Source organism: Labeo rohita, chromosome 4 (assembly GCF_022985175.1).
Source record: "Labeo rohita strain BAU-BD-2019 chromosome 4, IGBB_LRoh.1.0, whole genome shotgun sequence".
NCBI lineage: Eukaryota > Metazoa > Chordata > Actinopteri > Cypriniformes > Cyprinidae > Labeo > Labeo rohita.
Genome location: NC_066872.1, coordinates 41061467 through 41088755, shown reverse-complemented (window position 1 = coordinate 41088755; position 27289 = coordinate 41061467). Strand labels below are relative to the sequence as shown.

General features: G+C 33.0%; 1 protein-coding gene and 1 long non-coding RNA gene across 3 annotated transcripts in view; one reads left to right on the top strand and one right to left on the bottom strand.

The window, feature by feature from the left end:
- Nucleotides 1-10704, bottom strand: part of tfec (transcription factor EC) — a 47670-nt gene extending 36966 nt beyond the window's left edge. The window contains exons 1-4 of one of the 2 annotated variants that reach the window (XM_051108589.1): nt 10283-10704; nt 10029-10160; nt 9803-9916; nt 7634-7818 (exon numbers count right to left, since the gene is read on the bottom strand). The gene's annotated coding sequence lies outside the window, so the exon portion shown is untranslated. Of the gene's footprint in view, nt 1-7633; nt 7819-9802; nt 10161-10282 lie in introns of both variants that reach the window. The other variant, XM_051108590.1, reaches the window with a different exon arrangement.
- Nucleotides 10705-19107: 8403 nt separating this feature from the next.
- Nucleotides 19108-26699, top strand: LOC127164141 (uncharacterized). Its single transcript, XR_007827602.1, has 4 exons — nt 19108-19276; nt 24999-25046; nt 25138-25223; nt 25365-26699. It is a non-coding gene; the product is annotated as an uncharacterized LOC127164141 (long non-coding RNA).
- The last annotated feature ends 590 nt before the right edge of the window (nt 26700-27289 follow it).

The window sequence follows — 27289 nt, the reverse complement described above, 5'->3', positions numbered from 1 at the left end:
TCCTTTATTCGAGACAATCGTCCCTGTCTGTGCTTCACTTGGGTTTGTGTCCACATTGGGTCACTATTTGTGTGTGAGCCTCTCCATTATAAGGCAAGTAAGTATTCCTCCCAAACAACAGGGGCATTTTATAGAGCTAATACTATAATTAGGGAAAGTAATGACACTAAACCAGGGCTTTTGTCACAGGCCTCTATGTCGCAATGCTTGACACATTCAGAGGTTAGACATCCCAAGCTATTTTCCATTTACTACAATTTACAAAACAGTAAAACTATTTGACGTTCATCGGGATGCAAGGGGTATGCTGGCAAACGGGTTGTCATGCAAAAATGCAACCTGCTGCATTTGCCATTCTTATCATATCTTTCACTTGTTGATTTAGATTTTTTTTTTTTTTTTTGTAAAGAATTTCTAAGTGGCGATTATTTTTGCCTGTACTTCTCAAAAATCATACAAGTGAACATTTTGCACTTAGCATTTAGGCCTTATGGATAATAAAACAAAATAGACTCAAATGCATTAAATAAGTAAAAGAAAGTGCATTAAAAAGAAAGTACTTAAGCCATACCTATGGACCAGAATATCATCAGTAAGCTTTGCATGGGCAAACGCCATTAAAATTTGACTTTTTTGATGACTAACGTGACTATTCCTCTGTTAGTGTTAGTGATTTGCAAAGCGGTCATTTTTGGATGTCACCCGGGTCAAGATGAGGTCAATGAGACACTGGTGAGCTTTAACTAGTGATTTACAGTGTATAGTAAAACCCTTCAGGCTTATGGGTCATTGGTTAGCTAGTTCTGTAGGTGGAGACAAGGAAGTATAGGATATACTTAGGAATTGTAGCCTCAGGTGAAATGCATATCAGTGCAAAATGCCCTCACAGGAGTATTAATCCTTCCCTGCTCTTGTTAAAAGTCTAGAGGAAGAGCTTTAGAGTATGTATATGTGAATGTATGCGATATAAAATCTGTGTGTGAAGAAAAAGAGAGATCTTAGAGGATGTGTCTCAGTCTGATGAGCTCTCCTTTCCCCCTGGGCTTCATTAAAAGCTTTCCCTCAGAAACGGCCCTGTGTGACGCTTTGCCCCTCCACCAGCTCCTGGCTGAGAGACAAAACACTTGTTTCCCCTCTCTCTCGCTCTTTCTTTCTCATGTCGTCTCTCAGGTCCTCAAAAGGCTTTGTTACAGGCTTTTCAAGTAGAAGCACCTATTTATTTGCTCTTTTCACAGCTAATTCTTGGTTTTCTGCTCTCGCTGGCTCTCCTTAGATGCTGAGCGGGGCTGCGGTGCTTCTGCCTGTGCTCAAGCCCTGAGTGACTGGGTCTGGATAATGGACAGACTTAGAGATGGAGCAATGCATCTCAAACACACTCAGACGAAAGCTGTTATAGCTGGGCCAGTCCTACAATGCAGTACAGTACATTTTTAAGTACATATCTCTTAATACAGTAATATTATTTATTTTGCATTTTTGTCCATTATCCAAACAAAATGCTTTTATTGTATTGCATTGCAATGCATTAGCATGCATTTAAGTCTCCTGATCTTTACTAAACATTACAGAATAGTTTCTACAGTGCTGCCTCTGGTTTCTGTCTGTAGTTTTTCTTAGGGGTTTATTTGTACAATGCTGAGGATTTAGATGGCCAGAGTAAGTTTATTTGCTTTGGTGATTTGGCATGTTTAGTCTCATCTGGCATCTGTAACAAAGCCTGTCTGGACAGTTAGACTGTTTAGTCTCAGTCATCTATCGCTGTTGTAATCCTGTTAGAAATACCCACTGAGCTGTCATGTGAAGTCACTGTTTGCATTCTCCACTCTTGATGAACCCAAAGAAGTTTTGGCACTTTTTACTCACACTCGGGTTCACTACATTATTGAGGAGATCTTATAAAAAGATTTATGATGAAACAATTAAGTCCTTGCCATTAAAGGAATTGTTAAACCCAAAAACATAAATTTGCTGAAAATGTTCTGGAGAAATTTAGCATTACATCACTTGCTCACTAATGGATTCTCTGCAGCGAATGGGTGCCCTCAGAATGAGAGTCCAAACAGCTGATAAAATCATCGCAAAAGTTCACACATCCATCAGCTAACGTCTTCAGAAGTGACTTACGTGTTTGTAATAAATGAATCATAATCACGTTTTAAGTCCTATAATCTTGCTTTCTTCTGTGAAAAAGTCTTATCTGAATCAGGAGAGAAATATGCACAGATCAAACACCGTTTACAAGCAAAACACAAACATAGTTCTTTTTGCTTCACAAGATGTTTCGATGAAGAAACAAACTCATCTACATACTAGATGGCCTGAGGGTGAGCACATTTTCAGCAAATTTTCATTTTTTGGTGAACTATTTCTTTAAGTAAATGCAATATGTTTTCTTGCGCACCCCATTTAGGGAAGTTATTCTTACGGTGAACTATGCATTATCACGCATAGTTCAGACAGAAGAAACTATTTTAGCAGCTTTTCCCAATTGCACCAGACAGGGAAGTAGAGGATCATGTTTGTGTCTGTCTAGCCAGCTCTCCTCTTGAGTCGGTCTCATCTCAGACATGGAGTCTCGGTCAAACCCAAGAGCCACAGGCCGGGGAGAGCGCAAACATTCAATGTCATCTCTGATTGGCCAAGGTTGAGCAGCGCCTCACCTTCCCATGAACCCCTCCGCTGTCACTGATTGGACGAGGTGAGCCGAGCCTCACTTGTGTGTGAACCCTGCCTCGTGTGATACGAGAGCTGCTTTGTGGGCCTCAGAGACACTGTAGGGAGACGGACTCAGGGTGGGTGGACTTGTTCTTGAGGGCTCTCCAACCGTCGCTTGCTGTGGAGAGCTCCTTCATCACCACGCTGTCATGATAGCACTACTCATAAGAGCACCAAAACCGCCTCTCCTCGACAAGGCAATTCAGACTCCCTCCCTGTCATTAAGCAATATGAAGTCTGGAATGTGAATGCCGAGATGTTTGATTCCTACCCTTTATGAACTTATCTGGGCTGGGTGATGGTATTAGACTCAGTGTATTACAGCTTTAACTACAATTCCTCTGATTCCCACAAGAGGTCACTGTGTAGACAGCACAGGAACTCAGCCTTGAAAACTTAAGAAGATGAGCAGTCTGATAGTTTGCATAACTTTCAGTTTTTCTTTTGCTTGCACAATGAATTGCAGTCTATTAGGCAAACATCTTCAACCATTACACAATCTCTTAAAATGACTAATTTCTTTAACAGACTCCCCACACATAAAGGCTTACATAAAGGTTTTTTTTTTTTTTTCAAAAACAGATCACTCGTTTTTTTTAATGTTCAAAAATCATGTTTTTTATTATGTAAAATGTACAAAAACAATGTATAGTAATATTAATAATATTAATATTTATATATTTATATATATATTTTTTGATATATATATGTATATATATATATGTGTATATATGTGTGTATATATATATATATATATATATATATATATATCAAAAATCATGTTTTTTTTAATTATCATGTTTTTTATTGTTTTATTGTGTTAGCTGTATTTCTTTGTTATTTTTACTTAAAATAACCCAACTACAGTTTAGATTAACTGTAATGCACAATGAAAAAACATGATTTTTGAAAATTAAAAAAATGGAGTTATCTATTTTTGCAAGTATATATAATAAAAACATTTATAAGTAAAATTTATATTTTATTTAAACATTTAATATTTACATTTTAAATGTTTTACAATATATATAAAAAATATATATATAAAATTGTTAAAATAATGCACATTAATATTAATAATAATAATATTTTACTTAAATATCACAGTATATTTGTTTAATTATTTATATATTAATGTTTTATTTATATTATTTTATTTATATTAAATTATTTATTTATATTATTTTATTTATATTAAATTATTTATTTATATTATTTATTTTAAATTATTTATTATTATTATTATTATTTATTTAAAACAATGTATTAATGATTAATGCAATAATAATATAATTTATCAGAGTCTACTTCTAAATTATTTTAAAATATTGTTTAAAATAATTATCATGATTAATAATTAATAATAATAATAATAATTTTTCTGTTTTTTTACTAGTACAACATTTTTTAACATTGTTAATTTGAATAAATCATTAATTTCTATCATTAAATGTGATGATAAGAGATCAAAACCTTTCATCAAAGTTGTCCTATAACCAAAACCCAAAACAATACCCGTTCTTGTCTTAGCACAACTTTGATTAACTTTTTGGATCCACTTCAAATTTTGACTACTATATATATAAAACATAATAATGTAATATTAGTTATGTTATTTATTGTTATTGTTACTGTAGTTAACATTGTTGTCATGAAAGTTTAATTTGCATATTTTATCTTTAGTGCACATCATCCTGCATCTGTCCACACCTCTCTTTCTCATCGCTCAAACAGGACCGTGGTGATTTTGTGACCTTTCAGAGATGGGTGGGCGATGGTCAGATATTGAGCAAGCGCAGTCGAGTGAATCAGAGGTGAGCAATGGTGCTCTGGCCTTCAGCACACTGCCCTACTTTAAATGTGAACTATATAACAGTACTGGGAATATTGTTAAAATTGAATATTGTTTTTTATATATATATATATATATAGTCTCAAAGTAGGGAAGGTATTATTATTGTTGTTATTATTATTATTATTATTTTTTTTATTATTATTTTATTCTGCTGTACACTTCAACAAGGCCAATGTATTTAAATACATATATATTTGAACTAGGATACTATCTCCATTAAAATAATTATAATAGTAAACTAAATGTGGAAAAAATGAAGATCTTAAGGAAAATAATACAGCAAAAATCGGATATGGGTGCATTTTTGGGTTCAGCTAGTGCCAAAGCCACTATGGTTCCCTGTCTTCTAACTTTATGCACACATTTCCTCTTTTTTTCCCCCCCTCACACCTAGTGTCTGATTTTTTTCTTATCCATTATCTCATTGTCATTCAAATGTTAGATACCTTTCCCTCTCTATTTTCACCTTGTCTTTGTCTCGGATCACCTCTGCGTGCCACCTGACATTGATCAACACCTGCGAATCTCCTGCTCTCAATTTCTCACTCATTCTCTCTCTTCATATAAATGACATTAATCTTTTGATGGCTCTTGCTCGTGCTCATCTGTCTCTGATATTTCCTTGTGTGTCCTTTTCTTTCAGTTGACCATTTCAAGTAAAAGTCTGGGTCTTGCGGCCACATGTCCAAAGTCTCATGAGAGATTCCCATATGCTACCATTTCAGACGCTCAGCATTATTGCCCCGCACTTCTGCTTTTTTTTATTGGGAACGCTGTGTGTGTATATATATATATATATATATATATATATATATATTTATATTTATTTTTTTTAGAATGTTTTTAGAATTATTTCTTTACTTTTATATTTTATTATTATTTTTATTCTGGTATAGCATAAGATGGGGCTTTTATTTTTCTTATCCCAAAGTGTATAGTTATTATTATTTTTTTGGTCCTAAAGTAGGGAAGATATATTTCTTGTTGTTGTTGTTGTTGTTGTTGTTGTTGTTGTTGTTGTTATTATTATTATTATTATTATTATTATTATTATTATTATTATTATTTCTTTATTATTATTATCATTTTTTAATAATTATTTTATTCTGCTGTACACTTCAACAAGGCTAACTTCTGGTCCCAAAGTTTATGAATATATATCATTTTATTATTTATTTATGTTTTAGATTTTTTTTTTTTTTTTTTTTTTTTTTTACTTTTATATTTTATTATTTTATTCTGGTATATTATTATTATTGTTGTTATTACCATTATTATATTATAATTATTTCATTTTACTATTATTATTATTTCTTTATTATTTTATTCTGCTGTAAAATTATTTGTTTACTTTTATATTTTATTATTTATTATTGTTAATATTAATATTATTATTTTATAATTATTTCTTGGGGTTTTTTTCTGGTCCCAAAGTAGGGAAGATAGTAGTAGTAGTAGTATTTCTGTTTTTATTATTATTATTATTTATTGTTATTTTTTATTATTATCTGCTGTATGCTTACAAGGCTAACCTATTAGTAAAATCTAATTTATTATTTATTTATTATTATTTATGTTTTTAAAAAAAATTAGAATATTTTTAGAATAATTTTTTTTTTGTATATTTTATTGTTTTATTCTGGTATAGCATATAGTGGGGCTAAATTACTAAAGGAAACATGTTTTTTCTTATTCCAAAGTGTCTAGATATTATTATTTTATTATTTTATTTTATTAATAACAAAAACTGAAAATCGGTATTTTCTCTTTAAATGTATATGATGATTCTCAATAGAATAAATGTGCATCATTTCAGCATTAAAAATCATTAAATGTTTGATCAGATTATCTCAAACTCAACCGGTTGTCTTTATACATATTGAAATTTTGCAGTGCATAGTGACAAAAGGTGTTTAGGAAAGGTATTTTACACCTGGGTGTGTTCAACCCATTGCTCTCCAATGTCAGTTCCACATACCCTTATATGGATAATGGTCTTGAACAATCATTTTAACTGGCAAATAATAAGCATTGCGTTTTTGCAAAGTCATACCTCGTGTTGTGATTGTGACAGCCGTTCATGTGCTCGATTAAAATGCCCCCCGCCCCCATAAGTGGCACCCTTTAAAAAGAGTGCGAAAAAAACCACATCCTGTACAAACAAGAAATGGGTGCAAAAATCCCATGATAGATGGAATTTCCTGTATGTAAAACGATATATGAGACGAGACCCAATAGAGGAAGTTTATTAAAGAATGTGGTGGAGGCTGCCGCTTCTCCATTTTTGTTTTTTTTATAGTTTTCCTTTTTTTGCCATGTCACTTTGTTGCTGTTGACGATAGCGAGCACTGAAAATGCATTACTCAAGAGCAAATAGACCTACATCAGAAAAACTCTCTGTTTTACATTTTATACATTTGCCAAACACCTTTATCCAAATCAATTCTCAGTATTTAAACTAAACATTTTATTAGTTCAAGCTTTCTGGAAATTAAACCTTTGCCAATTGAGCTACAATAACAAAAGCATATGCCTATTGCATAAATATAAGTTATGTCTTATGTCTGTCTTATGAAAAGAGACATTTTAGTACCTTTCTGAGTACTTAACATCCACTACTTCTGAGATGCATTTTATTTATACTCAGACATTTTTGCCTTATGAAGTAACATTAAAAGTATAGTAAACTTCTTCAGAGTGTATTCAAGGACAAAACGCAGAGTTTAAGCAATACTGAAATATTAAAACCTTAATGTGTCCCACATTAGATGTCATCCTTAAGCAGTCCTTGTTCTACAATGATTATTGTTTAAGAAACTGATTTTGATAAACTGGGAAATCTTGATAAGTGTGTATTTACCAAAAAAACTGAAGGACACTGAATTTGTTTAAATGATACAGTGATACTCACTATAGCTCTGGTCTCCTGTTACATATAATACCATGTACATAAGCATCCCAGGTTACTGGTAACAAACTAGTTTTTCAATTATAAGTACGTTGCCAGCTAGATGAACAGGTCTTGTGTGTGGCAGATTGAATTTAATCAAAGATATGAATTACCTGTGATTGTTGGCTGCAGGTGCTTTTTCTGTGAAGTCAGCGGTTGGTTGATCTCTTGCTACTAGAGTTTGCCAGCAAGATTAGCAAGACTCGATCCATTATAAATCTTTATCTATTTCCTCTTTTTCTTCGGCCGTGAAACCGGGTGCAAATGGGAAGTCTCTATACTTTCTGACATCTTGAACCTAGAAAGTGAGATATTATTAATTTTTATTTGTAATATAAACTGATGTTCCATCATTATGAAGATTTTGAGTCGTTTCTTATTGTTGTGTTCAATGTACAGTAACTAAGTGATCACATACTGAACAAATCACAGCTGATGGGGAATTTATGCATATTTTTGGTTTCATGTATAAAAGTCTTTATGTTGGACTGTGTGTTGAGTGGACGTCTCTGGTTTTCAAAACATGTCCACACCAGTGAATTATTTTTAAGAATTTGATGTATATTGTTATTTTAGTGCCATGTATATTTTCCTGATTGTGTTTTACACTACCAGTCAAAAGTTTTTGAACAGTAAGATATTTAATGTTTTTAAAGAAGTCTCTTCTGCATTTATTTGATCCAAAGTACAGCAAAAACAGTACAATTTAAATATGATTAAAATATAATTTATTCCTGTGATTTCAAAGCTGAATAGCTTGAGTAAATAACATTTTAAAAATATATTCAAATAGAAATCAGTTATTTTAAACAGTAAAAATATTTCACAATATTACTGCTTTTGCTGTATTTTGGATCAAATACATGCAAGCTTGGTGAGCAGACTGGTATGTGCGTGTGTTTGAGAGAGAGAACGTTAAACCACACAGTGTCCATATTAGTAATTGTTTTGCCTACTGTGACAAACTAAATGTCATATGAGTCGTCATTTCTAACGTGATGTTAAATGTCATATTAGAAACGTCCTTCGGGTTTGGTACAGCTTTGAATGTTTTGGAAAAGGCTCTTATGCTCAACAAGGCTTGATTTATTTGATCAAAATACAGTAAAAAGAGTTATATTATGAAATATTTTTATAAAATTGTTCATGTAATTTATTCCCGTGATGCAAAGCTGAAATTACAGCAGCCATTACTTAAGTTTTTAGTGCCACATGATCCTTCAGATATCGTTCTAATATACTGAATTTCTGCTTAAAGAAATGTTTCTTATTAATAATGTTGAAAACAGTTTTGCTGATTAATATTTATGTGAAAACTCTGATACTTTTTTTCAGGATTCTATAAGGAATTAAAAGTTCAAAAGAACATTAATTTAAAAATATAAAATCTTCTGTAACATTAGAAATGCCTTTGATCAATTTAAAGCGTCCTTGCTGAATCAGAATATTTCTTTTTAAAACTTTTGAATGGTACTGTATTAGTATGTGACCCCGGACCACAAAACCAGTCTTAAGGGTATATATATATATATATATATATATATATATATATCTTTTTTTTTTTTAGATTTATACATAATCTGAAAGCTAAATAAGCTTTCCATTGATGTATGGTTTGTTAGGATAGGACAATATTTGGCAAAGATACAGCTACATAAAAATCTGGAATCTGAGGTTTGCAAAAAAATCACAATATTGAGAAAATCGCCTTTGAAGTTGTCCAAATGAAGTTCTTAGCAATGCATTCTACTAATCAAAAAGTTTTGATATATTTATAAATATCTTTTTTTGGCATAAAAGAAAAATCAATAATTTTGACCCATACAGTGTATTTTTGGCTATTGCTACAAATATACCTGTGCAACTTAAGACAGGTTTGTCAGGGTCACATATTATTCTCAAATTTAAAAATGCAACAAAAATATGCTTATTTAAAAAAAAAAAAAAAAAAATTTATTTATGTTTTTTTTTTTTTTTGTCTATACTGTAATTTTAGTTATAAGAGCTGAATAAAAAAAAACATATATATTAAGGTTGAAACCAATGTATAAAACCAGTGAAAACACTGGAAAACACTCTAAACCTTATATTTGGTGACAACTAGCTCCATTTATATATTTTATGTGTGTGTGTGTGGTCATTTTTTCAAGAAATAAAAGATGTGTTTGACTTGAGACAGGCATCTCTGTGTTTAGAGGATTATAAGCAGGAAAAAGATAGTTCAAAGCCGAAAAAAAAAACTTGTGAAACGTTTTAAGTGTCCCTTTACACAGCGCCCTCACCTCTATCCCAGAATTCCCTTTGTCCAAAAGTTTCAGGCGAGAACAAACTTCCCCCCCATCTTCAAAACCTGATCACTTTGCTTTATTCTGATCAATGTGCTCCACGTTTCTCCTCTCGGTGTCAGAGTAGTCAGGAGATAAAAAAGCAGGAGGGAAGGAGGGGTGTGAGGGGTAGACGGCTTACTTTTTTAGATGCCAATTGTATGTGTCTCTGTGGCTGCCTTACCTGTGTTCCTTTGATCATAGCTGAGCATGGAGTGGCGTTTGATTCCAGGGCTACTTTGACAGCTCGCAGGCTGGCAGAAGCCTCTCGGATGACTGGAGATCAGAGAAGACAGGCTGGAAAGCAGAAGTCCAGCTGAGAGAAGATCAGAAGAGGCACAACTTCAACCAGAGCTATTGTGAAGGAACGTAATGGCTTAGATAACTTTTTCCCCTCCATCTTTTTTTTTTTTTTTTTTTTTTCTTGTGAAAACTTACCCTTCAGAATTTTGAATTGCCCACTTTTGGTCTGTGGTGCTTTGTCTGGCTTTGACAAAAGAGCCATGTTTTTCTTTCTGCCTTGTCCTGGAGAGCCCGATCTATTTAAACAGTGTCACTCCTCTTTTAAGCACCGCTGGTTCAGCCCGGTTGCCTTGCTGTAGATGTACACACTGTGAAGAAAAAAAGATATAATTAATTGTACAAACATGCCTTGTGTACACATAAATGTGTAAAACAAATACTTTATAGTCAAGACTTCTTGAGATCTGCATATGCATTGTTTGTTTGTTTTGGTTGATGCTGTTTTATGAGTGTGGTAAGAATTTGCTAATTAAAATGTTCAAGTTTAATTAGTGTTTTCTAAAATTAAAATTAATTTAACTAAATTGCAAATTAATCCAGGACTGTAACCCAGCAAAACATACAGATGGCTCCTGTGGTGTAATGTCTCCCTCTGTTGGAGGATGTGATGAACATCTTGCACTGAATTATATAGATAAGTAAGTATATTTAAGTATATTAAAATAGCTTTACTCACCTGAAATGTTAATGCTGTTACCATTTACTCAAGATGTTCCTAACCTGTATAAGTTTCTTTTGTTGAACACAGAGGAAGATATTTTGGAGGAATATTGAAAACCAAACAGTTACTGGTAGCCATTGACTTAAACAGTATTTTTTTTCTGTTTGGTTACCAACATTCTTCAAAATATCATCCTTTGTGTTCAAAAGAAGAAAGAAACTCCGTTTGGAAGATCTTGAGGGTGAGTAAATGACAGAATTATAATTTTTGGGTGAATTATCCCTTTAAGTGGAAAGCAGCAAGTTGAATGTGTCTTAAGTGTGTGAATGTGTCTATGTAATATTAAAAACATTAAGTTCTTGCAAAAATGTTACTGCTGTAAAATAGCCATTACGAAAATAAAATATGATTCTTACACAGTTTAAATTTGACCCCATATTCGTTTTATATTATTACATTATTAATATTATGTTATTAGAATTCTGTTAAGGTTTAAGACAGGTGAACGCAGTTAAGCTAATCAATTCAGCTTACTTCTAAGCATGTTTTAATATCTAATGTTATTTTCAGTGCTTTGGACTTAAGTTTATAATAATTAGACACATTTTTTAATATGTTAAAGCAGAAAAAAATAATGACTGAGGAATTCAAACGGAAGAACAGAAGGTTAACGTACTTACAGGTTAGTAGTGTTACACTCGATTCCCGCACTTTATAGCAGTTTGTGTCGGTTTTGTTTGTTGACGAGCTGTAATATGTGCTGTTGAGTGACATTTAAGAGTCTGTCACTGAGCTGTCACCTGCAGAATCTACTTTTAACAGTATGAAAACTAAGTGAATGTTATGAAGAATCATTGTTGTCAATAATCTAATATATAGAATACAATGATATAGAATTTATATATAGAATACAATGATAAACTTTAAAGAAAAAAAAAGATGTACAGTTTCACAAAGATGCCATTATGATGTCCAGAGAAAAAAAAGATTTACCTTGCAAACCCGAAAGAAATTAAATTATTGTTAACATGTTGAAAATGTTATAGATTTGTCCTCAGTGCCGACTTGGTGTAATTCTGGTAATTTTATAATTAGGGTTTTGTAAAACTGCGCCACTTACAACAAATATATTCACGCCTTCACCAACCCAACGGAGCCAATGATAATAGTTAAGGGGTGGAGTGACGTGTAGCCCCACCCAGAACTACTCTGGCCCCGCCCTGTTGTGCAAATTAGTGTTTTTTAATCAGTGGGCGTTTTCAAACAATGGGCGTAGATAAAGCTATTTAAGGCTATATTTATAATATATGCTTCAGCCACCAGAGAGCTACAATTTATTATTATATATTTTTCATGGCATTTAACTTCAAAGTTATAATCATCTCTTTTGTCTTTGTAGTATATTAACCAGAGACTGAAACACAGAGACAGGTAGGTAGAAGGCCATAAGCTCAACTTCAACAACATGTGAATACAAAAATTCAATTAACATTGAGACAGCATTACAAAACAAGAGATATACTTAACTATATTTCTTTCACACTGTACAGCTTTAGGAAAATTTTTATATTTTTCTATAAATGAAGATTCTACACAGACAATACAGTGTGTTTATACATTATTTCATAACATTTATTTCTTTGCAAATCTATGATGGTTATAAAGAGTAACTCTTTTATCTTTGTAGGGCACACTCTATCGGCAAGTATATACACTACCAGTCGGAAGTTTTTGAACAAAGCTTTTAAAAATTTTTTTTTTTTTTGTTAAACGAAGTCTCTTCTGCTTACCAAGGCTGCATTTATTTGATCCAAAGTACAGCAAAAACAGTAAAATATTTTTACTATTTAAAATTACTGTTTTTTATTTGAAAATATTTTAAAATGTAATTTATTCCTGTGATCAAAGCTTAGTTTTCAGCATCATTACTCCAGTCTTAGAAATCATTGTAATATGCTGATTTGCTGTTCAAGAAACATTTAATGTTATTATAATATTATTTTCAACATAATAATAATTAATGTTTTTTGAGCAGCAAATCAGAATATTAGAATGATTTCTGAAGGATCATGTGACTGGAGTAATGATGCCAAAATTTTTAAAATATATTCAAATATTCTAAATAGTAAAAAAATAGTAAATATATTTCAAAATGTAACTGTTTTTGCTGTGCTTTGGATCAAATAAATGCAGGCTTGGTGAGCAGAAGAGACGTCTTTAAAAAACATTTAAAATCTTACTGTTCAAAAATTTTGAGTGGTAGTGTATACATTAACTTACATGTATTAACTTTAATATTCAGGTATTACAGTATGGAGTAATTATTTATGTCTACGCTACACAATAAGGAATGTGTTTGGACACTCAGTCAACAGAAGCAGAGCTCTGGAATGTGTGTACAGACATTCACTGTAATGATGGACATGGGCAGGTAATGCTTATAATGTGTGCAGTTTGCTAGTTAATGCATAGGTTACCATAATTTTCATGCCTTTAAACAATGAATGATGTTAACCTAAGTAGGTGAGGAAGGCATGGAGAATCAAAAAAATTATACAGCTAATTTTCTTTCTTCTACTTTTCAGGCTGAAAAGCATAACAGCTGCTTGATATCGCTCTGGGACTCTGGGTGATGTCTCTAACTCACACTGCAGAGACCAAACCAGCAACCTCTCAGCCGTAAGGCAGTGTTCTTACCTGTGAGCCACAGATCTCTTGTTGAAACATGGGAAGGAACTTATATTTCACTGTTAACCTGTGATTTTACAATAAACTAGTTGAAATTGATTTATTTTTTTGGCTGATTGATTTCTCAACATTCTGAGATGTGATTTGAACCCATACCTCAGTTGCAGTTTTAAACACACAGACCATGCATTTAGCCACTAGAACCACTGTGGCTCTCACACTGTGCTGGTGTTTAGGGCACTTTGTTGAATATAATGGCAACAATTTAACATAAGCAATAGTGGGATTTGAACTCAGGTCTTCATGATTAAAACACTGTGTTTTATCCACTAAGCCACTGCATCTGGTAAGTTGAGCTTTACTGCTAGTGGGATTTGAAGACAGACTTTCACATGTACTTAGCAGGTGATCATCATGTTCAAAATTGAACAATCATATTTTACATCACAGAGTTTGTTGTAATACTACAAAGATGTTTAATAATAATAAGTTGTAAACAGAAAATAACAAAAAAAAACAAAAAAAAAAACAGTGACCCTCGTATTTCATTAATAACACAAGATGAATATGTTTATTTAAAAAAAAAAAAAAAAAGTGACCCTTGTATTTCATTAATACAAGATGAATATATGTTTATTTACCAAAAAAAAAAAAACCCACATAGGTAGTCACAGATAGTTCAAGGGAACACTGTTCTCTATAAGGGTAACACTAATTTAGAAGTTTATTACACAATCACATAATTGCCATTACACAGAACATAGAACAATAAACAGAACTATAACCCATATTAACTACAAAACTGTCAGCTAATCTCTCACAGCCAATCTTACCACTAATATTACCACATAATGCACAGCACAGACTGAGCTTGCGTAGACTAAAGCATAGAATAAATTTCCTTTGAATTTGAGCCTAAGTAAGGTGGTACTACAGATGCAGGATTGGATACACCTGTTGAAGGCAGAGATCATCCCTGCTTCAGAAGAGCCACTTTCGCAAGTTTAGCTACAACCTTTGCAGAAAATACATTTGATTTACATATGGTAGGCTGCACCCTCTGGTGGTTTTCTGAAAAATGTTTTCAGACTTTTTTGAAATGTGTCATTGGCATATGTGACCACCGGAGGGCGCCGCTTTCCAAAGGAGACACCACTAGTGTCTTCTGTAAAACCTTAATTTAAAAAAAAAGATCATTGGGCAGATTTCTCGAGTTTCTAGCTCTGAATGAGTTGATAAAACTGAGGTAGGCTTGATTAGATCCTCCAGGTGTAGCTAATTATATGCTATTATATGTAGAACTGATACTGTGGATCTCTGGACAAGTTTACAATGCATGAAACATGAAGATAGACAAAAATGATGTCTGCATTTTACAATCAGTTTTATTTTGATAAACATGGTACTATAGGCTGTTACTACAGATATTAAAAAGATAACAATTGAAGGATGAGTGAGATAACTCAATATCAGAATAAGCATGAAACACGTTACACTTGTCATCTGTGAATTCGGGCAATCATGAAATAGTGGCGTGTGGCTTGTGCAGCCGTTGTCGAGAAACTATCTTAACTGAGTGTGGAAGAAGCTGTGCAGTGCTCTGTGCAGTCATTTCGATATTACACAATGATTGGTGATTGGTTGTGGCAGATGAGTACTTAATTAGCCTCAAAAAGATAACAAATACAGTTATTTGTACTCAGTATAGGTTATAGTTTTGGTTGTCACTCATTTCTTTGTTAATTATGTGGTTCTATTAATTTTTCACAAAATTTCGGATTTAGTGTTACCTTTGTTGAGAAAGGCGTTCCTTTGAACTACATATGACTTCATGTTTTTTTTTTTGGTTTAATTGGTTATGATGTGCAGGTGTAGTTTTGTTTCAGTACTTGATAAAAGGGGGGTGGGGTCTTTTTTTTGATGTCAAAAGTTAATTTCATGAAATTATATGCAAATTAAGTTAAATCATAATATAATCTAAAACAGTTGTGCAAAAACAGCAGATATCATTATCATTTATTGTAAGTATTAAATACATGACATCATGTTTAAAAACTGATAATTTCTCATATTTCTTTATTGTTTCTACCAAAAACACCACACCTAACAATTTTTTTTTTATCACTTTTAAAATGTAATTTATGCTAAAGTGAAAAATGAAGGAAGGCATTATGTACACATGAAATAAGGCAAATTGATTTTATCAGTCAATTAATGTTCTTTAATTAGTGCTTCATTAAGATGAAATTGCCAAGCAGAAGTTAAAAAAAAAAATCAAAAGAGCAAAAAGTCTAAATAACTCTAAAAAACACATTGTCATTTTATCTCAAAATTTGTGGCTCAGTGGATAACCATTTGCTTTTTGGTACATGAAAGTCTTGGTTCGAATCCCACAGTTGTTAAAGCACTTTTCATAATTTAAACCAAAAACTTTCAACAAAACCTCTTCCCCAACATCTTAACATTTCACAGGTGTAATAGCTCAGATGATAAAACTTTGCGTTTTAATCATGGAGCTCCGAGTTCTAATCCTGCTTTTGCACATGTCAAATTCATGCTATATTTTTGATGTAGCTTAGGAGAAATAAAAAATAAATGCACATCCAAAACAATTTACAACTTCACAGATTCATTGATGCAAGAAATAAAGTAATTTGTTTAAACATGAAGTTCTGAATTTCAAACTATTATTGGAAATTGTTGCTGTGAGTAATGACATACACCAAAATCCAACAACTTTTCACCTCGTAATCTCTGTAGCTCAGTGGTTAGATATTTGCGTTTTGCTACAGGAAAGTCTGGGTTCATATCCCACAGTTACTTAAGTATTTTTCACTATTTGCTAAGCAATTCATGTTTTTTGATCAGTACTTTATTAAGATAAAATACTACTTTTTTTAACACAACTGTGGTCTCTTAACCTCTGTGGCTCAGTGGTTAGTTATTTGCGTTTTGCTACAGAAAAGTCTGGGTTCAAATCCCACAGTTGCTTAAGTACTTATCATTTAAATCATAATTATCAGTAAAAACACTTTTTAAACTCTTACGCTTAATAGCTCAGATGGTGCCATGGATAGTCGTTTGACTTCCATGCGTGACAGTCTGGGTTCAAACCCAGCTCAGATTAAAAATTTACTTTATATACAGCACAACTCTAAATCCCATCCAACTCCAGGTGAACTCCCCAGGCTCTATAGCTCAGGTGGTAAAGCATCATGCTTTCATCCTGAAGACCCAGGTTTGATTCCCACTATTGCTTATGTTAAATTGTTGATGTTATATCCAACAAAATGGCCCAAATGTCAGCAGTCAGTGTGAAAGCCATGATGGCACTAGTGGCTAAACACATGTTGGTTGCAGACAAGGTTACAGAAAAAGATGTGGGTTCAAACCCCACACCAAAGAAAGAAAGCTGTGGGTACAGCAAAATACAAAGCATGATACTGACTAACTGAGCGTGGCGGCAAAGGCAGTGAAACAGAAAGCCAGAGGCAGACTGGCTAAAATACCTGGAATGGTAAAACATGTGAAACACGGACTACCTAACAAATGTACTTGGGGCGGTACAACAAACTGGCTGAAGAGCCATGAGAAACACGGACTAACTGACAAACCATATCTGGGGCGGTAAAATGGCAAAGACAGGACAGATGAAGGCTGGGTTGGAGGTGGATGTGGAGATGAGAGAGGCGGGCTGGAGACGGAGAGGCAGGCCTGAGAGGGGAAGAGAGAGAGAGATGGAGAGGCAGACCTGAGAAAGGAAAAAAAAAAAAAAATTTTTTTTTTTTTTTTTTTTTTTTTTTTTTGCGAAAAATTTGCGAAAAATGCACTTCTTCATTCACATCCGCAGCAGAGGGGGGATTTGAACCCACATCTGCTACATTGGGTTTAGGTCTTGTGCCATGACCACTGACCACTCAGCCACACCACCTCACACAAAAATGTATTCATTTACTATAAGAAATAAACACATGTATACATATTCAAAAAAAAAAAAAATGAAACAATAACATCAAAAAATGAATTAAAAACATCAATAAAACAATATTCAAAACGGGAAAATTAGTTGGGCAAAAATACAAATTTTAATATTTCCAATATAATGAGATTAAAATATAATTTAATTAAATTAATTATTTGTATATAATAAGTAAATATTTAGAATAGAATATTAAAATCAGTATTTTATAATATATCTTAAATATTATTATATTTTAAATTACAATTATAATTTATATTTACTTTATTTTACTATATCAAATAAATTAAAAAATATATATATATTTTTGCAAGAAATAATTATTTTCTTGGTAAAAAAAAAGTACAAACAATTACATTTTTTTTTTTTTTGTCTAGTTATAATTAAATAACCTTTATAATAAGTAGTAAATATTTAGAATAGAATATTAAAATCAGGTTCTTTGAAATTTGTAAATATTAAAAATAAAATAAACATTATAAAATTAAAATTTTATAAATAACATAAATTTTTTTCTTGTTAAAAATAAAAATATTTATACGCTTAAAAAACAGATTTAGATTGTATCTAAAATATTACAAAATACCTTGTAAATATTAAATAAATATTATATATTTGATATATTATTGTATATTATTACATTCTTATTTAAATATTTTTGTACTACATATTAAATATAATTTAAAAAATATATATATATAATATTAAAATATTTTTTTTTTTATTATTTTTATTAATTTTACTATTTAAAATATACAAAATAAAATAAAAAGAATATTAAATTTTGAAGTTAAAAAGTACAAATAATTACATAAAAACACATTTTTTGTCTAGGTACAATTAAATAAACCTTAACAATTAAAAAAATATTTAGAGTAGAATGTTAAGAAGAGAATATTAATATCAGGTTCTGTAGCATGTGTATATTTTTTCTATATGTTTTTAAAAAACTATAATTAAGTAAAAAATTTTAAGTAATAACAAAAAATAAATACTCTATTGTATCTAAAATTTTAAGTATAATGTGTAAACATTAAAAATATTATATATTGTTATATACTATTATATTCATATTTAAATGTTATTATATTATGTTTTATATATTTCAAAAATGAAATGAAATATAATATAATAATATAAATTTAATGTATTTTTACTATATAAAATATATTTAAAATAAAATAAAAATCAGCTTTTTTGCAAGAAAAAAAAAATCTTGTTACAAAAGTACAATTACATAAAGAAATACAAGCATTACCTGTCATTAGATGTCCATCATTGAAGCAAATGTCCACATATGCCAGATCTCTGCTTCAGCCATCCCTTATTCTGTAGCAAGAGAATAAATAAAGACATAAAATATTAGCAATGTGTAGTCAAACAAACCTGTAGTAGGACAAACTGTCTTAAGGTAGAATCTTTTTCTAGAGCAAAACTGAAATATGAATATTTATGCTACAGGTTACAGATTTAAAAACAGTACTACTAATATTTGATCAGTTTGTCTCAGAAACACAGGTCTCAGCTCACCTCTATTAGCTATCACACCATTTATATCCTAATAAAAGTATGCTTTTAACAAATGCATGCACAAAGTACACATTCTCTTCAAAGATGTTGTCCAATCAAATACTTTCTAGAGCAAGTCCCTCCTCCAAACACCATCTGCAACCGGCTAGTAGCACAAGCACTTTATGTAGTTTCTCAACTGGAAATATAAGAACAGACTTACCTTTATAGAAGATCTGAATCGCTGTGAAGGTGAAGAAGTGTCCGGAGGAGCAGCAGGTGTTGAGCGCAGGTGAGAGATGTGCAGATACACGTGCAAAAACAAAACAAACACAACAGAAACACGTGTAGCATCACGACTGAACTGATGATCCGCCTTCACTGTCATTCTGCTGCAGACAGGAGCATAACTGAGTGACATTAAGTGAGTCTGTCACTGAGCTGTCACCTGTACAATCTGTAGTTTCGTAGCATTAAACGGCATGAATGCAATCAAGCATCACTGTTGTCAAACACTAATGGAGTCAGGCTGAAAGTAAATTTAGCTGAAGCCACCTAGTGGAGCAGATGGAAAACTGTGGTTTTGTACCTGGCCAGGAGAAATGGACCTGTCTGGATTCAAATTTTTGACTGTAATTTAACCAGTGCTACACAACAAAATTTTTAAACAGAGAGAAAAAAAAAAATAATGTCTGCATTTCAAAGTACTCGAGGGGGCGGAATTAAATTAATAATTTAAATGAAATATTTATTGATCATTTATTGTTATTTATTGTTGATGCTGCAATGGATCAGTCAAATTCACAAATGAACCATTTAGTGCTTTGACATTTTGAACTCTCGCCATGTAATTGTCTGCTCTACTCTATTTACCCTGGCTGGAGTGAGATTTTGATCACACAGGCTGAAAGTTTTAAGAATCCAACAATTATTTTTTTTTTTTACTGATTGGTAACTCAGTGATTACTCTGTTCAGAAACAGGCAGAAAAAATTCTGGCTTTATACTTCTTTACATTGAACTGTGACAAAACCTGAGGTACTTTTGTAGACGTACACTACCAGTCAAAAGTTTTTGAACAGTAAGATTTTTAATGTTTTTTAAAGGGTCTCGCCTGCTCACTAAGCCTGCATTTATTTGATACGAAGTACAGCAAAAACAGTACAATTATTAATTATTTATTTATATCAAATATTAAATATTTTTATTTTATTATTTAATATTTTAAATATTTTCTGTTTCAATATATTTTAAAATATAATTTATTTCTGTCTGAATTTTAGGCATCATTACTCCATTCACATGATCCTTCAGAAATCTTGCATTATTATGATGTTGAAAACAGCCGAGTAGAACTTTTTTTTAGGTTTCTTTGATGAATAGAAAGTTCAGAAGAACATTTATCTGAGATAGAAATCTTTTGTAACATTATAAATGTCTAAAAAAAAGCATCCTTGCTAAAGGAAAGTATTACTTTCTGTAATTTCTTCTCAGTATATATATATATATTGAGGAGCTTTTGAATGGTATAGTGTATAATGTTACAAAAACTTTTTATTTCAGATAAATGCTGATCTTTGGATCTTTCTATTCATCAAAGAATCCTGAAAAAAAAAATGTACTCAACTTCTCAATTTTTATCAAGATCATGTGACATGGAAGACTGGAGTAATGATGCTGAAAATTTTGCTTTAAAATCACAGGAATGAATTACATTTTAAAATAATTTAAACAGAAAGCAGTTATTTTAAATATTAAAAATATTTCAGAAATTTACTGTTTTTGCTGTATTTTAGATCAAATAAATGCAGGCTTGGTAGAGAGACTTCTTTAAAAAACATTAAAATCCTACTATTCAAAAACATATGACTGGTAGTGCATGTGTGAAATGAGTCTATTTAAATACACAACTGATAAAAATATGTTGGATTTCCGTCCTCCTGTGGTGATTTTCGTGAATTACATCACCGCAAATCGAATCGAAGTGATTGTGCCTTCCTGTGGTGTTTTTCTGAATTAAACCCCTGGAATAAATTAACTTCAATAGATTGTGCCTTCCTACGGTGTTTTTCTGAATTACAACACTGCAGTAATTTAACTTAAATGGGTTGTGCCCTCCTGTGATGATTTTCGTGAATTACATCGCCAAAAATTGAATCGAACTGATTGTGCCTTCTTGTGGTGTTTTTCTGAATTACACCACTGGAATAAATTAACTTAAATAAGTTGTGCTCTCCTGTGGTGACTTTTGTGAATTACACCACTGGAATAAATTAACTTAAATGGGTTGTGCCCTCCTGTGGTGACTTTTGTGAATTACACCACTGGAATAAATTAACTCAAATGGGTTGTGCCCTCCTGTGGTGACTTTTGTGAATTACACCGCCACAAATCGAATCAAAGTGATTGTGCCTTCCTGTGGTGTTTTTCTGAATTACATCACTGGAATAAATTAACTTAAATGGGTCGTGCCCTCCTGTGGTAATTTTGTGAATTACACCGCCAAAAATTGAATCGAACTGATTGTGCCCTCCTGTGGTGATTTTTCTGAATTACACCCCTGGAATAAATTGAACTTAAATGGGTTGTGCCCTCCTGTGGTGATTTTTGTGAACTACACCACTGCAAATAAATGAATCTAAATGGATTGTGCCTTCCTGTGGTGATTTTTGTGAATTACACCACTGGAATAAATTAATTTAAATGGGTCGGGTTGTGCCCTGAATTCCTGTGGTGATTTTTGTCCCTTACACCACCCTGGAATAAATTAACTTAAATGGGGTTGTGCCCCCCTGTGGTGGTGAATTACACCACTGGGTTGTGCCCTCCAGTGCCCTCCCTTTCTGAATTACACCCCTAATCGGGTTGTGCCCTCCTGTGGTGATTTTTCTGAATTACACCCTGGAATAAATTAACTTAAATGGGTTGTGCCCTCCTGTGGTGATTTTTCTGAATTACACCCCTGGAATAAATTAACTTAAATGGGTTGTGCCCTCCAGTGCCCTCCTTTTCTGAATTACACCCCTGGAATAAATTAACTTAAATGGGTTGTGCCCTCCAGTGCCCTCCCTTTCTGAATTACACCCCTGGAATAAATTAACTTAAATGGGTTGTGCCCTCCTGTGGTGATTTTTGTGAATTACACCACTGCAAATTGAATCAAAGTGATTGTGCCTTCCTGTGGTGTTTTTCTGAATTACATCACTGGAATAAATTAACTTAAATGGGTTGTGCCCTCCTGTGGTGATTTTTGTGAATTACACCACCAAAAATTGAATCTAAACTGATTGTGCCTTCCTGTGGTGATTTTTGTGAATTACACTGCCACAAATCGAATCGAAGTGATTGTGCCTTCCTGTGGTGTTTTTCTGAATTACACCACTGGAATAAATTAACTTAAATGGGTTGTGCCCTCCTGTGGTGATTTTTGTGAATTACACCACTGGAAATTGAGTCCAATTAACTCAAATGGGTTGTGCCCTCCTGTGGTGATTTTTGTGAATTACACACTGCCACAAATCGAATCAAAGTGATTGTGCCTTCCTGTGGTGTTTTTCTGAATTACATCACTGGAATAAATTAACTTAAATGGGTTGTGCCCTCCAGTGGTAATTTTTGTGAATTACACCCCTGCAAAAATTGAATCGAACTGGGTTGTGCCTTCCTGTGGTGATTTTTGTGAATTACACCACTGGAATAAATTAACTTAAATGGGTTGTGCCCTCCTGTGGTGACTTTTGTGAATTACACCACCGCATTAAATTAACTTAAATGGGTTGTGCCCTCCTGTGGTGACTTTTGTGAATTACACTTTCTGAATCAAAGTGATTGTGCCTTCCTGTGGTGTTTTTCTGAATTACATCACTGGAATAAATTAACTTAAATGGGTCGTGCCCTCCAGTGGTAATTTTTGTGAATTACATCGCCAAAAATTGAATCGAACTGATTGTGCCTTCCTGTGGTGACTTTTGTGAATTACACTGCCACAAATCGAATCGAAGTGATTGTGCCTTCCTGTGGTGTTTTTCTGAATTACACCACTGGAATAAATTAACTTAAATGGGTTGTGCCCTCCTGTGGTGACTTTTGTGAATTACACCACTGGAATAAATTAACTCAAATGGGTTGTGCCCTCCTGTGGTGACTTTTGTGAATTACACCGCCACAAATCGAATCAAAGTGATTGTGCCTTCCTGTGGTGTTTTTCTGAATTACATCACTGGAATAAATTAACTTAAATGGGTCGTGCCCTCCAGTGGTAATTTTCGTGAATTACATCGCCAAAAATTGAATCGAACTGATTGTGCCTTCTTGTGGTGTTTTTCTGAATTACACCACTGGAATAAATTAACTTAAATGGGTTGTGCCCTCCTGTGGTGACTTTTGTGAATTACAACACCGCATTAAATTAACTTAAATGGGTTGTGCCCTCCTGTGGTGACTTTTGTGAATTACACTGCCACAAATCGAATCAAAGTGATTGTGCCTTCCTGTGGTGTTTTTCTGAATTACATCACTGGAATAAATTAATTTAAATGGGTCGTGCCCTCCAGTGCCCTCCCTTTCTGAATTACACCCCTGGAATAAATTAACTTAAATGGGTTGTGCCCTCCTGTGGTGACTTTTGTGAATTACACCGCCACAAATCAAATCAAAGTGATTGTGCCTTACTGTGGTGTTTTTCTGAAAAAATGGGTTGTGCCCTCCTGTGTTTTTTTTTTTTTTTTTTTTTTTTTTTGTAAACTGTAAAAGCTGTGCAGTGTCACAAAATCTGACTTTATAATGCACAGAGGGGAAAAAAACATTTGCCAGAATCTTGTATACAAGAGAATTAAATTAAATTAAATAAATTAAATAAGATATTTATTCATCAGTAGAGGATGAACTACACAAATCATATACTAATGAGCCCTGGCTGGAGTGAGATTTTGATCACATTGGCTGAATCAATAACACACTCAATTTGATGTTTGAAAGATCCAACAATTAATTTTAATATTGATAACTGGTAACTCATTAACTCAATATAAACAAAAATAAATTGTCTTTCGATTGTTTATATTTTTGAGTATATAAGTACTCTTGTAGAATTTTTTTCTTACTGTAAGTCGATTTAAATATGCAATTGTTAATATGTTGGAATTAAGTTATTTCTTTTATCCTTTAATTAAGTAATTGTATTGTCTGTATCATTATTTATTTATTTTTTCTGTCCTAAAATGATACACAACGCTGCAGATCGAGTTGAGTGAAATTAAATGGACTACGCCCTCCTGTGGTAATTTTTGTGAATTGCATTGCTGCAAATCAAGTCTAATGAACTTAAACAGATTGTGCCTTCCTGTGGTGATTACATTGTTGCAGTACATTACCTTAAACAGGTTATGCCCTCCTGTGGTCATTTTGGTGAATTACACTGCCATAAGTCAAGTCTAATGAATGTACTCAGATTGTGCCTTCCTGTGGTGATTTTCTGAATTACACTGCTGCAGTAAATTCACTTAAACAGGTTAAGCCCTCCTGTGGTTATTTTTGTCAATTACACCACTGCATCACTGACTTGTGTCAAATTTAACTATAATTTTTAAATGCATTTTTGATTACATGTTACGATCAGAAGATGCCAAAGCACACATATTCAGCTAATCAACAATGACATTATCACCTGACAGAGTGGCATGTGACAAACAGAACATTTACTTACATTTGGTGCTTGACGACAGGTGTTTCATTTCATGCCCCAAATTGAAGACGCAAACCGCCCACAACAGGCATTTCTTCATCCTCTGTCCAGCAGCTACTAATTGAGGCAGAATCTTGCAAGGATATCTGTTTTAGACCAATCAAGCCCAATGATGGTGGCAAAATCTTATGCTTATGCTTATGCTTTGCATTTTTTTATTACTTGGCATAAAATCATGTCATCATGTTTTTTCTGTAAACTTTCTTAAGACTGCATCACTTCATCATTAGTTTCAGTGATGATTATTAAGAATCACTATTTTATCTTTGTAGTGCACATGACCACGGACCACTAGATCCAGTTTATCCAGCTCTGCCTAAGTATGTATATCAACTGACATGTATTAACTGTTATTTATACTAACACTTTTGGTTCTGCAGTATGGAGTAATTATGTATGTCTTTACTCTAGAGAGTAAAGGATGTGTCAGGACAACAGCAGCTCTTGGACGTGTGGACAGACATTCACCGTAATGATGGACATCTGCGCATGGACAGGTAATAATGTGTTGTTGACTAGTTAATGTATAGGTTAGCATCATTTTCTTTTTGATGCCTTCATAAAGCAAATGATGTTAACCTAAGTAGGTGGGGAAGGGACGGGGGTTGAAATTTTTATACAGCTAATTTTTTTTTCAGGCTGAAAAGCATAACCACTGCTGGACATCGCTCTGGAACTCGGGGGGGGACCCGACCGTCCGCACCCCTTCTTTCATATACCATTCACACATATCACAGAGATCTGGCTGGGATCGAACCAGCAACCTCTAATCCATGAGGTAGCGCTCTTACCTGTGAGCCACAGATCTCTTGCTGAATATGTGAAGGAACTTATATTTCACTATTAACTTGCTCTTTTACAATAAACAAGTTAAAACTTTCAGGTGTATGATTGCCTGGGTGGGACTTGAACCCATGCCTCAATTGCAGCCTTGAACCATGAGGAAACACTCTTACCTGTGAGCCACAGATATCTTGTTAAAGTATGTGGAGGAACTTATATTTCACTGTTAACTTGTGATTTTGCAACAAATTAAAGCTTTTAATTGTATGCTTGTCAAGGTGGGATTTGAGCCCCTGCCTCAACCACAGCCTTGAACCATGAGGCAGCACTTTTACCTGTAAGCCACAGATGTCTTGCTGAAATGTGTGAAGGAACTTATATTTCACTGTTTACCTATGAGTGTACAACAAATTAGTTAAAAATTCAGTTGGGTGCTTGTCAAGGTGAGATTTGAACCTATGCCTAATTCACAGCCTTAAACTCAGACACCCATGTGCTAAACCAGTAGTGCCATTGTTCTTGTGTTGAGCTTTTGCATTTGAGATACTTATGATGTGAGAGTATATAATGGCAACAATTTTACCATAAGTAGTAATGGGATTTGAACTCAAGTCTCCAGGATCAAATCACAGTGCTTTACCAACTGAGCTACTGTGTTTGGTGAATTCCACTGTGTTTTGGATGGTATTTTGTTGAAAGCTTCATTTTAAATGAAATTAATCATTTGCAAGTAAGAAACTCACACAACACAGTTACATCAGTGAGTTCTGATTGGGATCAAACCAGCAACCCCAGAACCATGAGGCAGCTTGCTTACCTGTGAGCCACAAATCTCATGCTCAACCATAAGCAGGAGTTTATATTTTACTGCCAACCTGTATGTGACCTATGATTTTTTGAGTTACCCTTGTGGTGAATAGTGTTCCTTTGAACTACCTTTGACTTGCATGCTCAAAATATTTTATGACGTATTGTGAAATGCATAGCTTGTTTCATATTCAAATTCTTGTTTTTCTTAAAAAAAAAAAAAAAAAAAAGAAAGACAATATAAAAAATGAAAATCCAGACAAGTTGAGCCAGAAAGTATGATTTAAAAGCAAATGTATTGTATTCTCCAGTGGTGATTTTTGTGAATTATATCGCTGCAGATCTAGTGCTGAAAATGTCTTGTTTTTGTGGTTCTCTGAAATTTAAAACAAGTGTTGTCCTTGTAGTGAATAGTGTTCCTTTAGACTACCTGTGACTTGCACAGTCAATATATTTTGTGGTATTGATTGTGGAATGTATGGGTTGTTTTATTGCAAATGATTGAAAGGCAAATGTTTTTTTTGTTTTGTTTTTTTTGATTGTTTTACATTGAAAATGACAACCCAAAAAAGTTGAGCCAAAAAGTGTTATTTAAACTAAACGTGTTGCGTGTTCTTGTGGTGATTTTTGTGAATTGCATCACTGTAGGTCGAGTGCTGAAAAATTCTTGTTTTCGTGGTACTATGTTCAAGTTTAAAATGTCTGAATTTGTCTTACCCTTGTGGTGAATGGTGTTCCTTTAGACTACCTGTGACTTGCATGGTGAATATGTTTTGTGGTGTTTGTTGTAAAATACATATGTAGTTTCACATCATTATAAATTCTTGATTTATTAGAAGCTAAATTATCAAAATAATTTTTCTTTTTCTATGCTGAAAGTAACAATCCAAACCACAGTAAAAACAAGTTGAGCCAAAAAAAAAAGTATGACTTTTAAGTTTAATGAACTTTAATGAATTGCCCCCACCTGGGG